We start from the raw sequence: 15,107 nt of genomic DNA on the forward strand, positions 1-15,107 counted from the left end.
TGTGTGTGCGTGCATACCATGGTGTACATGTGGAAGTCAGAAGACAATCCAAAAAGGTCAGTTCTCTCCTCTCCTTCTACCACATCGCTCCTGGGGATCAAAATCAGGTCATCAGGCTTAGCAGCAAGAGCCTTCTCCCTGCTAAGCCATCTCACCGGCCCAATCACTTAATTTCTTCACAGGTCAGGGAAGCAAAAGGATGTGAGTTCAGACCCTAGACTCTATCTAAAAAACAGGACATGGTGCCACATACCTGTGAAACCAGCTTTACAGGTACAAAGATGTGTGGATCCCTGAAGCTAACTGGCCAGCCAACCCAGGCATAACAGTGAACCTCAGGTTCAGTGAGAGGAGAGACCCTGTCTCAAAATCTGAAGACTCAGTCCCACTTCTGAATGTTCACTCTCTTGCCTACAAAATCTGACCATTAAACATGCCACATGTGACGGTTTGAACCTGAAATGCTCCCCACCTTGTACCTCCACATGCACTCATGTGTATGTGTACACAACATATCCTCCTCCTCCTCCTCCTCCTCTCTATCTCTCTCTCTCTCTCTCTCTCTCTCTCTCACACACACACACACACACACACACACACTCACACATACACACACACAAATAACTTTTAAAAAGCAGTCATGTGGTCTTACCCACTTCAAAATAAAAAACATGCATTATCAGAATACGATGCAGACTTGGCTTTCTGAAAAGCTCATTCATCACACACCAGCCTAACTGGTGTAGTCTAACTAGACTATCATCACGGGATAGTTCTAAAGTGGCATTTTAATTCTTGTGTCCAGAGATAGCCATAGAAAGAGAAGCCTTCTGCACCACCTGCTGAATATGCAGCAGAAACAGCCTTCTAGAAAAGGCTAGCCTAACAGAAGACTACGTCCTAAATATAACACTAGTAGCACAGATAAATGAGACCTTCTGAAAGTGAGAAGCTACAGTAAAGCAAAGGACACAGTCAATAAGACAAAAAGGCAGCCTACCAAATGCAAAAAGATCTTCACCAACCCCACATCAGACAGAGGACTGAACTCTAAAATATATAAAGAACTCAAGACACTAGACATCAAAAAAACAAATAATCGGCTGCTTAAAACACAGTGACATCTTGAAATTTGCATGCAAATGAATGGAACTAGAAAAAAACATCCTGAGTGAGGTAACCCAGACCCAGAAACATGAACATGGTATGTACTCACTCATAAGTGGATATCAGACTAGACACTAGACGTAAAGCAGAAGATAAGGAGCCTATCGTCCATGACTCCAGAGAAGCTAGGTAACAAGGAGAACCCTAAGAGAAACATACATAGATCCCCCTGGGAAGGGAAAATAGACAGAAACTCCTGAGAAACATGGGAGCATGGGGGGAGAGAGGGATATAGGGGAAAAGGGGAGGGAGAAGAGAACTTGGGGGACCAGGAATGGTTGAGATTGTGGAAGGACAGAGAGGGAGAGCAAGGAAAGGGATATCTTGATTAAGGGGGCCATTATAGGGCTAACAAGAAACCTGACACTAGGGAAATTCCCAGGAATCCACAAGGATGACCTCAGCTAAGACCCTAAGCAATTGTGGAGAGGGTTCCTGAACTGGCCTTCCCCTGTAATAAGACTGATGACTACCTTAATTGTCATCATAGAACCTTCATCCAGCAACTGATGGAAGCAGATGCAGAGATCCACAGCAAAGCACTGGGCTGAGCTCCCAAAGTCCAACTGAAGAGAGAGGGAAGCAATAATATGAGCAAAAGAATCAAGACCCACCGAAACAGCCAATAGCTGACCTGAGCTAATGGGAGCTCACCAACTCCGGCCTGACAGAGGGTGGGGGCGGGGGAGGGGGGCGACACACAACACCAGCATAGGACCAAACTAGGTCCTCTGAATGTGGGTGACAGTTGTATGGCTGGGGCAGACTGTAGGGCCACTAGCAGTAAGACCAGGATTTATCCCTACATCTTGTACCGACTTGAGCCCATTCTCTTTGGAAGGATGCCTTACTCAGCCTAGACATAGTGGGGAGGACCTTGGTCCTGCCTCAAAGCAATGTGCTAGACTTTGTTGACTCCCAATGGGAAGCCTTACCCTCTCTGAGAAGTGGAAGGGGGTGGAGGGAACGGAAGAGGGAAGGGGATGGGAACTGGGATTGGTATGTAAAATGAGAAAAGATAGCTTTTTAAAATATATATTATATATATAATATATATGCATAAAAATTATAATAGCATCTTTTTTTAAAAAAGAAGAAGAAGAAGAAGAAGAAGAAGAAGAAGAAGAAGAAGAAGAAGAAGAAGAAGGAAAATAAAAGCCTAACCCAGGAAAAATTATCCCAGAATAGCATGAGATAACTCTTGATGGTCTGCTAAGATCTTGATCTTAAATCTGCCTAGTTCACCTCTCTGGGTGTCACCCTAGGTCACACTAGCATTGGTGGCTGATGCAAACCTCACCTTTGTTGTCTTCAGGCAAACCCAGTAGTACATTCCCTCTTACAAAACAAGCTCCATTAAACATAAGTTCCCTAGATGCTGTGCTTTGAAATGGAGCTACCCCTCTCACACACTCACTCACACACACACACACACACACACACACACACACACACAGGCTTGTGTTCACAGCCCTGTTCTCCAGCTGGGGTACTGCTGGAGTTGGGGGGGGGGGGTGGCTATAAAGTCTTTGGAGGGAGGGCATAGCTGGCAGAGCAGATTACTAGGGAGGGAGCCTTTGGAGATTATACCTAACCCCCTATTCCAATATACATTCTGCTTTTCTTTCTGGTTGACTACAATGTGAGGAGCCTCTGCCACACACAATGCCATAATTGCCCTTCCTGCCATGCTGGACTGAGATCTTGATAAACTGTGGGCCAAAATAAGTCTTTCTTCCCTTAATTTGTTTCTGTTAGGCATTTTGATCACAAAAACATAAAGGTAGCTAATATACTATACAGCCGGAATTCCACTCCCAGCCACCTACCTGAGAGAAATAAAAGGAATTTCACGCAAAAAAAAAAAATTGCATAAAACGCTCAGACTAACAAAAATAAATGGATCAGCAAGGTGGCTCAGCAGGGAAGGCACTTGCTACTGATGAGGTGAGTTTGATCCCTGGAACCCACACAGTGGAAGAAGAAAACTGGATACAACAAGTTGTCCTCTGATCTCTATACATGTGCCATCCATAGTGTGTGCGTATGTGCACACACACCACTGATAAATCAACAAATATAAAAAAATTAATAGAAATGATCTAAATATCTATGAAGGAGAAAATAAAAAAACTAAATGTAGTATGATTCACAATGAAATACTAATCAGTAAGAAAAGGGGATGAATTAGTAATATAAGATACAACATAAAAACTTGAAAAAGATACTGAACTATGTGAAAGAATCCAGACACAAAATATCATACAATATGATTCCATTTATGTGGAATTCCCAAACATGGCCAGCATACAATATACAAATTAAGAGACAAAGGATGAGACAAATGAGCAGGAAAGAAAATTTCATAATAAGAATTGTCTTTAATTTGTTCAAAACCATGCTTTATTAAGATACTGGCAGAATACAGAAGCTTTGTCCAGTGAGTGTGAGTTCATAGGGAGGCGGAGGAGCGAATTTCCCAGAGGCCTCTCTGGCAAGCCTCAGCTTGACAGTCAGCCCCAGAAAGTTGTGTATAGCTGTTATTTGTATACAGTACACACACTGGGTCTACGTCTCTGCATTAGGTGAGAACTGCATGAAACTGATGTTTTTATAGGTAGAAGTTATTAAGTAATGATCATTTAAATTCCTCAACCTAGAGCAGAGACTTTTAAGTCTGACAGGTCTCAAGTGACACTAAGCTCTAGCACACAGTCCAAGTTCCTGTTCCCTTGTATGGAAAGCGGGGTGATTACAGGATCTTACTCAGAAGGCTGCTGTGGGCTTTAGTGGAAAGCACCTGCCAGGACAGACAGGAAGTCACCGAGGAAGTATCCTGTAAATTGTAACAGTTACTAACACACACTGGCCCTATCTCTTGATGAAATTTCCAGATACCAAGGGCCAGGTCTTCCATATCTTTCTCATCCATGTTTCCTCAGCATGCAGTATCCATAGGCAAGGCTCTCTGTTGACTGCTGAAACCTGGGAATGCTTCCTCAGAGGCCCCCAGAGAGTCCTCCTCACAAACCGCCAACTTCTCCGCAGTGAACCACTGACAGTGCTGTTGGAGGCATCTCATGATTCCATTCCAGCATCCTCCTCCCCACAGGTACACAGAGAACAGCCAGCAAGCCAATGAAGCAGAAGGAAGTGTCATCAGAGAGAGTTCCTTCTGGCTTATTTCTCAACAAAAAGCGTTTGGCTGCTATGAAACCACTGTTTTGATGGATGACTGGGCTATCTATGAAAACCCAGGTTTCTGCTTGTTACAACAAACAGCAGGAGCTATGAATAGATGCAAGAAACTTATATCCCTACATTCTGTGTGAAATTCCTCAGTTTGTTTTTTTTGGTTTTTGGTATCTGTAGAGATCAGAAAGGTAGCCAAGTAAACAATAAAGATGCCGTATTTCACAAATAAAAACACAGAACAGTCACACAAATTTGAGGTAAACAATATCTGAACACTTTAAAATGTCCATTGCTTATCATAAATTCAAATTAACTGGGTGTCCTATTCTTATCTGGCAATCCTAGATTTAATCTGTTCCACAGATCAATTTTATTTCCCAAAAACCATTCAAATAACTGTTCATAAACCACAAAAGAAAAACAATGATAACCATAGAAATAAATAGGGTGGCCAAAGTTGTGCGAGCTTTATGAACCACTACAGACTGAGGATCACATTAGGCTAGCTCTGCAGGAAGATGCAATCCACCGCTCCTTAACTTTGCCCAGCAGAGCAAACCTAAATATTATTATCTCTGTTTCACAGGCAAAGAAATAGCAATATAGAGAAGACAGACCCAAAGTCTCCCAATCTGAATTTTAAGAATTAAGCCAGAGGCCTCTCACCAGAGTCCCCAGATGGAAGCCTACTGTCTACTCTGATAGCGAATCCCAATTTCAGTGCTGTGTCCACTATTATTTAAATCATTAAGTTTTTTTCTTCTCTTTGCCTCTACACCAATGAAACAGAGAAACTTCCATCACAAAACACTCCAGAGCCATGCCAGCTGATGATCATAATTCACCTTTCTCTTCCGTTTTTGCCTCGTCTCATCAAATTCATAATTCATGGGCATGTCCACTAAAATCGAGGACAAAATAAAAACAAACAAAATTTTAAACAAGCCATATCCTGGTAACTACCTACAGATCTGTTAAAGAGTGGCTAGGACCTAATACTAGACTCAAGATTAAATCGGAACAATGCCATCTTCAACACATCCGTTTATAGCCTTCATCACCAATGGTAACCAGTCTGTGCTAAAACTGGCAAAACTGTAGTCATTCCTGTAAAAACAAAACTCTACGGATGGGTGTTATAAACAAATAGCTCATTCATATAGAAAATACTACAGGACAGCTTTCATCTCAGCCTTTAGCACTGGGAACGGATTCTCTCTGATGAGCTTACTGGTCCAGGTTTTACTCTCAATTCCTCAAGGTTACTAAATCTGACCCATACGCTCACCAGTCTTACCTAATCACAAGACAGTATGTCCTGCCACACAGACAAAGAGTGGCACTAAAGATGGATATGAATAGCCTCTACTTAAATTAATATGTTCCCCCAAGGGTGTGACTTTCTCCAGTCATGGGAACTCAAGACAAGCATTTTCATCCTCAGACTGCCTGAGGAAAATACTGGGTAGGGCAACATTCATCACACACATGAGGAGCCAGAGGCAGGGGGCGAGATATTCTTTATCATATTTGCTTTTGGAAAGCAATCCATCTCCTTGGTAACAGTTCTAAAAAGGAAAAAGGGAAAGGGGGGGAAACACTTCTACTGAATCTTACACCTTAGCAGACAGCCTAGAAAATACTCATCCATCGGGTAAGGTAACCAACAATTTCTTGTTCTCATAGAGTACTTGTGGTAGGGGTGACCTTTGTTTATTTTTTAGATTATTCCTTTTTTTAATATTATAATATATTTACATCATCCTCCCTTCCCTTTCTTACTCCAAGTCCTCCCATAGACACCTCCTTACTCTTTTTTCAAATTTATGGCCTCTTTCATTTATTATTGTTATACACACACACACGTGTGTGGGTGTGTGCGTAATCCTAAATACATTAAGTACAGCCTGCTCAGCCTATATGTTACTTGTAAGTTTCAGGGCTTACATACTAGCCAATTAGTGCGTTCCCTCCTGGGGAAGACTGCCTATGTGTAGGGTTGAGGCCTCTAGTGCTTCCCCTGTCCATGTTCACAGATCTGTCGTCATACTGGTCAGCTCATGCTTAGGCAGTCATCATGGTGAGACTTTATGGCTGTTCTTGTGTGGTTTATTTTTGCCTGAAAGGGGGACAATTCAGTTTTTCATATGAGCTTTGTAATTATACTATCTAAAAAATAAGAGCTGGTGGCAATGATGATGGTATTAGAGGTTGGTTTTGATCTGATTGATTTAGATTTTGGTGTTTTGGTTTGGTTTGGCTGAGTTTAGGTTTGTTTTGGAGGGGTTGGGGTTGGGGTGGTTGTTTTGATTTTTTTGTTTGCTTGTTTGGCTTGGGAGTTTTTTGAGTTTTGATTGTTTTGTTTTGTTTTTGCTTGCTTTTGTTTTTGTTTTAGACAGAGTCTATGTAGCCCTGGCTAGCCTGGAACTAACTATGTAGACTGGGCAGGGCTAGAACTTACAGAGATCTACCCACCTCTAGTACAGAAATTAATGGTATGTGCCGCTATGCCCCGCTTTAGGTTTAGCTTTGGTTTTTATGTTTGTTTGGCTGCTCTCATAAAGTTCAGGCTGACCTTGAACACCTGTCCCTCCTGTGTTCCCTCCCAAGGGCTGGGCTTGCAAGTGTACACCATCCATCATGCCCCACTTTCGGAAGCTGCTCTGAGGACTGAGTGAGAATGTGTGCAGGATTTGAAGGTCTGGTACGCAGGGTATCACCAACAGCAATTAGCTAGGACTGTGCTCTCGCTGCTCTTCAGTGTAGCGCTAGAGCACAGGGATTAACCTAGAGACGATAAGAGGTAGAACAGGATGATGCATTAGCTGAAATGCAAAAAAAAAAAAAAAAAAAAAAACCTACAAAAAAAAATATCACAGCTCAACCCCCAAAGAACATATGCCAGAAAAAAAAAAAAAAGTTTTAAAAGAAACCAGAGGCAGTCAGCTTAGTGCCCCTGATAAACTAAACCACACAGCCACCACTGTGCAGCTAAAGATGCTCAGGAACAAGAAACAGCTCCAGCATGAGCTGGTGATACACACAAACATGGCGTGTGCTGCTGTCCAGAGGACCTGCTGGGACCCGCTGTTCCCCATCAGAGAGGACAGAAGCCATTCCATGTAGAGATTTGGACAGTTCCTTAGACAGAAACAAGAACTGAAGCTAGTATCGCTTCCACACTCTGTGCCACAGTCACGGCGTTGCTCCGCCCTCACGCTAAGACCTTCCAGTTTGCAGACAGACACCTTATATCCTGGGGTTTTAACTGCACATGAAGAACATGCTGCCAGGTTCACGGCAGGGTTCGCAGCTACAAAATTCAGCAATGACACCCCAAGCAGGCCTACACCAAGGTCCGCATGATGGAAACAGACAAGAAAAAGAGTGTGGCCTTCTGTCAGCGGCTTAATGCAACAGGAGCTAGGGATGACAGGACCGCTGGCTCCAATACATCACTAAAGGAAGGAACTGTAAAAGGCTGCATATCTCCAGCCCGCCCTAGTGCCACACTCTAATCTTTACGTTGGGACAAGCAAATTCATCATCTGGCCACTTAGTCTAGATAGTTTATAGCTACTTGTTCGCAGTTGGCATTTTCTGGATCCTCAGCACAGACAATGGAAGATAATTATGGCTCTCTCAGAACCTGCCCTCAGGGATAAAAAGGAAACAAATGAAGCACTTTTGAATCTTCCCCTCTGAGTGGATCAAGGCTGTTCACTTATCACACAGTCCCACCGCATCAGGCAAGTAAACAAGCAGCTGAGAAGGCAGGTCCAACCTCTAAAAAGCCATAGCTGCTGCTGAGGGTCTAGATCAGTGATACAGCATTTGACTAGCATGTGTGAGGCCCTGAGTTCAATTCCCAGACTTCAAAAATAAATATATGACAAATCAGAATTTTAAGCCAGGTGTGATGGTGCAACGCTATTAATCACAGCACTCAAGACGCAGGGGCAGGCGGATCTCTGTGAGTTCAAGGCCAGGTCTACAAAGCAAGTTTCAGGACAGCCAGGGCTACACAGAGAAACCCTGTCTTGAAAAACAAAAACAACAACAACAACAACAATAATAAGATTGTTGGGTAGGTGAAGGTACACACCTTTAATCCAGCACTCAGAAGGCAAAGGCAAGTGGATCTCTGAGTTCGAGGCCAGCCTGATCTACAGAGGGAGTTCCAGAATAGCCAAGGATACACAAAGAAGCCCTGTCTCAAAAATAAAAAAAAAAGCCATAGCTGGGGACAGGCAAGATGCTCCACTGGTAATCCGCTGGTAAAGATGCCTGCCTCAAAGCCTGATAACCTGAGTTCAATCACTGAGACCTATGTGGTGAAATTTAGGCAACAAAGTTGTCGGCTAAGTTCTATATGTGCACACATATGCAGGCACACTAAAATGCAGTAGACACATGTTTAAAACAGTAACTGTACAGTAACAGCAGTCACTGCTGTGAGTGCTGTTTAAGGTAGATGCACTAACAGGTGGCCTCGTTTGTGGGGTTAGATGTGATACACAGTGTAGCCAAGATATGCCTTCTTGTCTGGTTAGGAATGGTGTTACATATGTGTAGGAAGCTGCTAAACATACGGTAAGCCTTGAAGGAGACTACTCAAGCACCAGACTAGCCTGGTGTGCTGAGAAAAGGGGCTACCAATTACATCAGGCCTGCCCTTTTGCTGAGTTCAGCCATCCATCCTCTAGCCCCTAACTAGGCAATTCTTTCCTCGGGGTAGAGTTTCTGCATTTACGAAATGGCAGTAGGAAAAGGAGAAGCATGTAAGTCAGAGGAGGAACACAGACCGACCATTCACCAAGTACACAAATGCAAGCAAGGAGTAACCTCGGAACCCAGTTCTCAGTGATACGGTGCAGTCCCTGGTGGAGACTCTGCTCTTCCTCTTCTTCCTCCTACACACTTTCACCATCACCGCCCTTCCAGGAAGAGTGGCTTTTAAGCCAGCTCTTGGGCAATCTACGACTTCCTAAAACACTCCAGTGTTGACTGGGCAGCACAGAGGACAATACCCAACCATGCCCCCGTGCTGCCCCATGTCCCTGAGACCGTCTCCCTGCTGCGATAGGAGAAGCCTGGCCATCACAGAGTCACAAGACTGTGAGCCCACAGCCCCCAGAGAGGCAGCAGGAGAGATTTAAATAAGAACAGTGGGGTGAAAGGGCAGAAGGGTGCAACTTCAGAGGCAAGTGCAGAGACAGGACTCCGTGGCAGAGGCGCTTGAATACCCGTGGGAGCAGAAAAGGGCCACAAGGCAGGGCTATGCAAAGATGATGCAAGATGAAGCTGGAAGTGGCTGGAGTAAGGGCAGCCAGAGCGTGACTGAGGGAAGTTCTAAAAACAATGCGAGGCCACCAAAGGCCTCTGGCCTCTGAGAGAAAAGGGAACCTGGCAAAATTTTTCACTTGTAAAAGCCACTCTGGCCACAGACATAAAGAGATCAGTGAGTTCTGGTGTCAAACACTAGAAGCCACTAAAAGGGGATGACTGTCTGAGGGAACTCCAGGTGTAAGTGACTGTGGGGATCCAGAAATAGAGAAAGGCTAAGAGAAAAGACACTTTTAAAGGATGGGTTGGGGAGTGGGACTGGGGTGAGAAAGCCTGGCTTCACACCTGCACTCAGAGGCACTGACATTGGGGGGCGGGGGGGGGGATGTTTGTCTGTTTGCTTGTTTGTGGTGGTTCTGGAACTAGAACCCAACTCTTTAAGCATGCCAAGCTCCTACTACTGATCTACACTCCGACCCCAGAGCCTGCACTAGGACAAGATCCCCCAGGTGATAAGGAAGCATTCAGAATCACTGCTCTGGCTCAACAGGAACCGGTCTTCTGAGATCATCATCAGACCACAAGGTGTTCCGTTTTCAAATCCAGAGTCTCTAACAGAGCTGCAAAACTAAGTGTTTGCCTTAAAGTTTAAGTGCAGTAGGTGAGTCTTGCCATGAGAAAACTCTCTTACACTAGCCCGAAAGGGAAATTACAGTCCTGGATCTGGCCCAAATTGCCACAGTATAAGCAAACATGTAGGCTGAGCCTAAACAGTCAAGGCTTCCAGAAGCATCTGTAAGTCAGTCAACTTTAATGACAGCCTCACAAAATTCAACACAATTGCTCAGTTTGCAACCCACTTGAAAATGCAATATTCATCAAACCGGCAGATCACAATCCCACCTAATATACAACACCATCAGCTCAAAGTGTGGTTTTTCTGTGACACAAATGCCCTTAACCCATAAGTGTCCCAGCCTTTCCACATCTACAGAATAGGAACCTTAGCATTTACACCCCCCATAATGCTACTGGGGTTAGGAAAGTGACGTTTTCCATACTCTCTAAAGTGTTTATCTTCAGAATTTATCTCATAAAGCATTAGTTATATTACCATGCTACTGAAAAAAAATTGTAAGGGAACTAGAGAGATGGCTCAGTATACCGCTTTTGCAAAGAACCAAATCAAGTGCCAGCATCCACACTGGGCAGCTCACAACCACCACCTGTAACTCTAGCTCCAGAGGACTCTGTTACTTCTGGCCTCCGTGGGCACTTGCACTCATGTGCACAGACCCACAGGCATACACATTCTTTTAAAATAACAATAAATATGTTTTTAATTTCTAGTGGCTTCTTAGAATGTAAGACAAACTCATCACTGTGGTCCCCAGATCTTTCACCATCGAATTCCAACAACCTTTGCATCTTTCTTGCATTGATGCGCTAGCCACACCAAGCCAGCCACAGTTCTTAGCCCAACACTCTAGCAACTGATCAAGATAGTGGGAGAAGGGGTGCTAAGGGCTGGGGGAGATGGGGCTGATTCATTGAACTGAAGCTAGGAAATCCATCAGCTACTGGAGATACCAAACATATTCCAGAGCATAGAGTGCCAACACAGTGACAGCAAAGAGGCAAGAGGAAGCAGCAGGCTTCAGTCCATGGGGTTCCAGCAGCCTGATGGGGATGTCTGGACTTTATCCTACAAGGGGTAGTGGAGATGTTCTTGAGAGCAACCTTGTTAAGGACTGTTTGATGAATGCAGAGGGTACCTACAAGGACATTTTATTTCAAAGTTCTCTCCGAGCCCACACTGCCTATCAATGAAATCCAAAATAGTTTTTAGGAAATAGATGTGGGGATTTTAATAGCAGTACATGATCTCTTTTAACCAGAGATTATAATCACAGAAGTACAAACCTAGTAGGAACTTTTGCAATCATGTACTCTAACCCCTTATTTTAAAGATAAGAGAACTATAGTCTTGAGAGATTAAATGATTTGCTCAAAGACTGAGGCAGTTTGTGGCAGAGTTGATATTCAACCCTAAATCTCATGTCTGCTAGACTAGAGAAAATAGGATGCAGCACACCTTCTAATAAGAATTAAAGAACCTATTCATTCATTCAACAAATATTTACCTGACACCAGATGCCATTCGAAGTTGGGCATAAACAAGGACAAAAGCCTTTGCCTTTATGGAGTTTTCAGTCTAGTGAGGACAGACAGTACATAAACACACACACAGCATAATAAATAAATTATATGGTGTGTCAGAACAATATAAGTACCATAGGAAAGAATAAAGCAGAGAAGTCCATCACTGGGAGTCTCTCAGGATAGACTACACTGAGGACTACATGAGAGATTTAGGACAAGTACATACAAGAATGCTGAGAGATACTGAGGACTGGCAAGCTCACATAATTCCTATCCACTCCATTTTAATTTACCTGTACAAATCAATAGGCAATATGACTAGCCTACTTCCAAATTTCCTGGCATGCACACACCAAGTTCAACAAACCAGACTCCACAACTGTAACGTTTTCCTAATAAAGTGTGTATGTACAGGGGTGGGAGGCGTTCTGGTTTTAACTAACACCTCTGATAGGCTGGCATATTAGAATGCAATAAAAATGGAAAATTCTGGCTAGAAATGAAACAAGTTCATATTCTACATTATGATAATGGATCAAGCCGATTTATTTTAGCTTCTGCCAAATATGGAATAACATGTGGGTCATTGCCCGAAAATACCAGAAATGAAACTAAGATTGGCACCAACATACCAAAACCTGGCGATGAATTCCCCAGGAGAGACAAAAAGGGAGTATCAAAAGAGGAAGAATAATCATAATGCAAAAATTCCTAGGGCTTGGCTTCACTGCTCTCTTCCAGAGATTGTACAGGCATGAGGGTCAGTGTCCTCATTCCACAAGGCAAGCTCCACTGAGCATCCTCAGAATAACTAACCCTCTAATGGCAGGTGCTTCCGGAAGACTTTTTTACATACGAGAAAACTGGAAGTCTTGTATTTGTTTGTTTGTTTAATTTAAATCCATTTTATGAATTATTTGCTTTTTATTTTATGTGCACTGGTGTTTTGTTTGCATGCATGTCTGTGTGAGGGTGTTGAACCCCCTGGAGCTAGAGTTACAGACGGTTGTGAGCTGCCACGTAGGTGCTGGGAATTGAACCCAGAGCCTCTGGAGGAACAGCCAGGGCTATTTGCCACTGAGTCATCTCTCCAGTCTTAAAAACTAAAGGTCTTAAAGTTTAAAACTTCCAAATGGTTAGCAAACAAGATAGAAGTACTAGCGCCCAGGTCTATCTGCCTCTAAATTCATTCTGACCTTAGATGAATTTCAGCCCCTGGAGTATTTTCTAATGACTTGTGACCTAAGAATGGTTTGTTTAGTTTGTTTTTTGCTTTTTTGTTGTGTGTGTGTGTGTGTGTGTGTGTGTGTGTGTGTATGCGCATGCGTTTGTGCATATGTTGTTTTTTCAAGACAGGGTTTCTCTATGTAACAGCTCTGACTGTCCTAGAACTCACTCTGTAGACCAGTCTGGCTTTGAACTCACAGAGATCTATCTGTCTCAACCTCCCAAGTACTAGGATTAAAGGTGTACACCACCACCACCCAGCTGTTTTTTATATTATTGAAGGATTATAAATCATTTAACTTTCTCAAGCAAAAAAGTAGAAGTATCTAGAGCCTGCATTTAGCATACACTACACCCTGAATTCAATCCCTGGCACTATCTACAAAATAAAATGAACTAACCACAGAGACCTTAGATGGCCCACAAAACATAAAATTTACTATTTGGCCCTTTACAGAAAGTTTTCCAACACCTACAGTCAAATCTACTGCAGTAGCCACAAACAGATCCCAAGCCCATTTTACCAGCTGCATTGTTTATAAATGTCATCCTAAGGAAAAACCAGCTCTGTGGAGAACTGGTTCCCAAGCTGGCCAGGCAAGAAGACAGTTATTCACTGACTAAGGCTATGGAATTCTGCTACACTGGTTACAGCCTCTGATAACATTTCGCTTTCTTGTTCTATGATGTGCCCAACAACAGCAGCCTTCACAAAAATCCACCTGGCATCTCTACCCCTACTCTCCAGGCACAAGGCTCTTAGACACTTCTTAGACCACTTGCTCTGCCCAGACGTAGGAGTGTCCAATAGTTCAAAACTATCTCATTCCTTCTCTTCCAAATCTGAATATCCAAGGCTGCTTTCTAAACCACAGGCTGATAGCCCAAATTATGTTCTCCAAAAGTGGATGAGAGCCATGATCTATCTGGGAGGGAAAGCTCTTTGCCTTCCCTGGATGACCTTGCTCAGTTACTCAGGCCAGGGTGGAGAACTATGGTTGCCTTGGCTACTATCCCCACCTCCCCTGTATTTATTATAGTGCCCTAATATTCCTCAGGGGAAACCATCCTTCCTTGGCTTTCAGAACATTTATTTCACATGCAGTTACTCTACTCTGGGTTTGAGCCAGCTTCAGAGGTTATCTCAAGAATGAACACATAATTCAAGAGTAAGCCAACAAAATCCAAGTTCAGACTTCAAGCTGAACTTATGGTCATAAGTCATCTTGCCAATGTGAGGGAGGGGCCGTCTGAGAATGAAAGTAGCCCAGAAGAATGTGAACTTGAGTGACAAAGAGAAACCAGGACGGAAGACACCCTTTAGAGCCATGAGACCCTGGGAAAAAAAAAAAAAAAACGGGAACAGCCCTTGGCTTTCTAGCTACACACCACAGCAAATGCATTCTGCTTAAGCTTCTTGTTTGGTTTTCCTCTTCCTTCATAGTGTTAAGCAATCTGGTTGCTGCAGCCAGAATAGAAGCCCCACATCTACAAATGTGTACTACAGACACTGACAGGATGGTGGTGGCGGCAGCAGGGACTTCACTGTTGATTGTTAATATCACACATCCCATTGAGACCAAAGAGAAATTCGCTGCTCTTCCCTCCACCGATTCCAGGAACTCTGAGCTCTCAGAGATGTCAGGGCTTCTAATTTAAGAGCGCATTATCTGATTAGAACTGAAACAAGCAGATAAGTGTTTTAAATGAGTGTCCCTCATCTAGGCCCACCCACAACTGTTACCCCTCAAATCTCTTAGGAAAGAGAAAACAGACAGAAGGCAAAGGACTCAGAGTGAATTCTTCTGCTTCTGCCATTTCCAGAGTTTCACAGAAATCACTGTGGACCTGAGCAGCCCAGTAAGCAGGAGACTGAATGTCAGACCTCAAGGTCATACAATACGTCCCTGTATGTGACCCCAGTGCTCCAGGGCAGAGGTGGGCCCATTAGTCCTACAGAGCTGGAAGAACAGAGCAGACAGATTTTCCATGTTTCCTTCATTCCCACCCTCGCTAAAGTTCCTGTAACCTTTATGTCTCCGATGAGTATCAGCTATAGATGGTCCCCA

The 15,107-nt window shown here is 43.5% G+C and overlaps 1 protein-coding gene across 4 annotated transcripts in view; it reads right to left on the bottom strand.

Annotated features, from left to right (window-relative positions):
• Arhgap26 (Rho GTPase activating protein 26) overlaps window positions 1-15,107 on the bottom strand; it is a 398,682-nt gene that overhangs the window by 361,769 nt on the left and 21,806 nt on the right. The window lies entirely within an intron of this gene.

The sequence above is a fragment of the Microtus oregoni genome, unplaced genomic scaffold (assembly GCF_018167655.1).
Source record: "Microtus oregoni isolate MIOR12 unplaced genomic scaffold, Mior012 000011F_ref0000422, whole genome shotgun sequence".
Taxonomy (NCBI): domain Eukaryota; kingdom Metazoa; phylum Chordata; class Mammalia; order Rodentia; family Cricetidae; genus Microtus; species Microtus oregoni.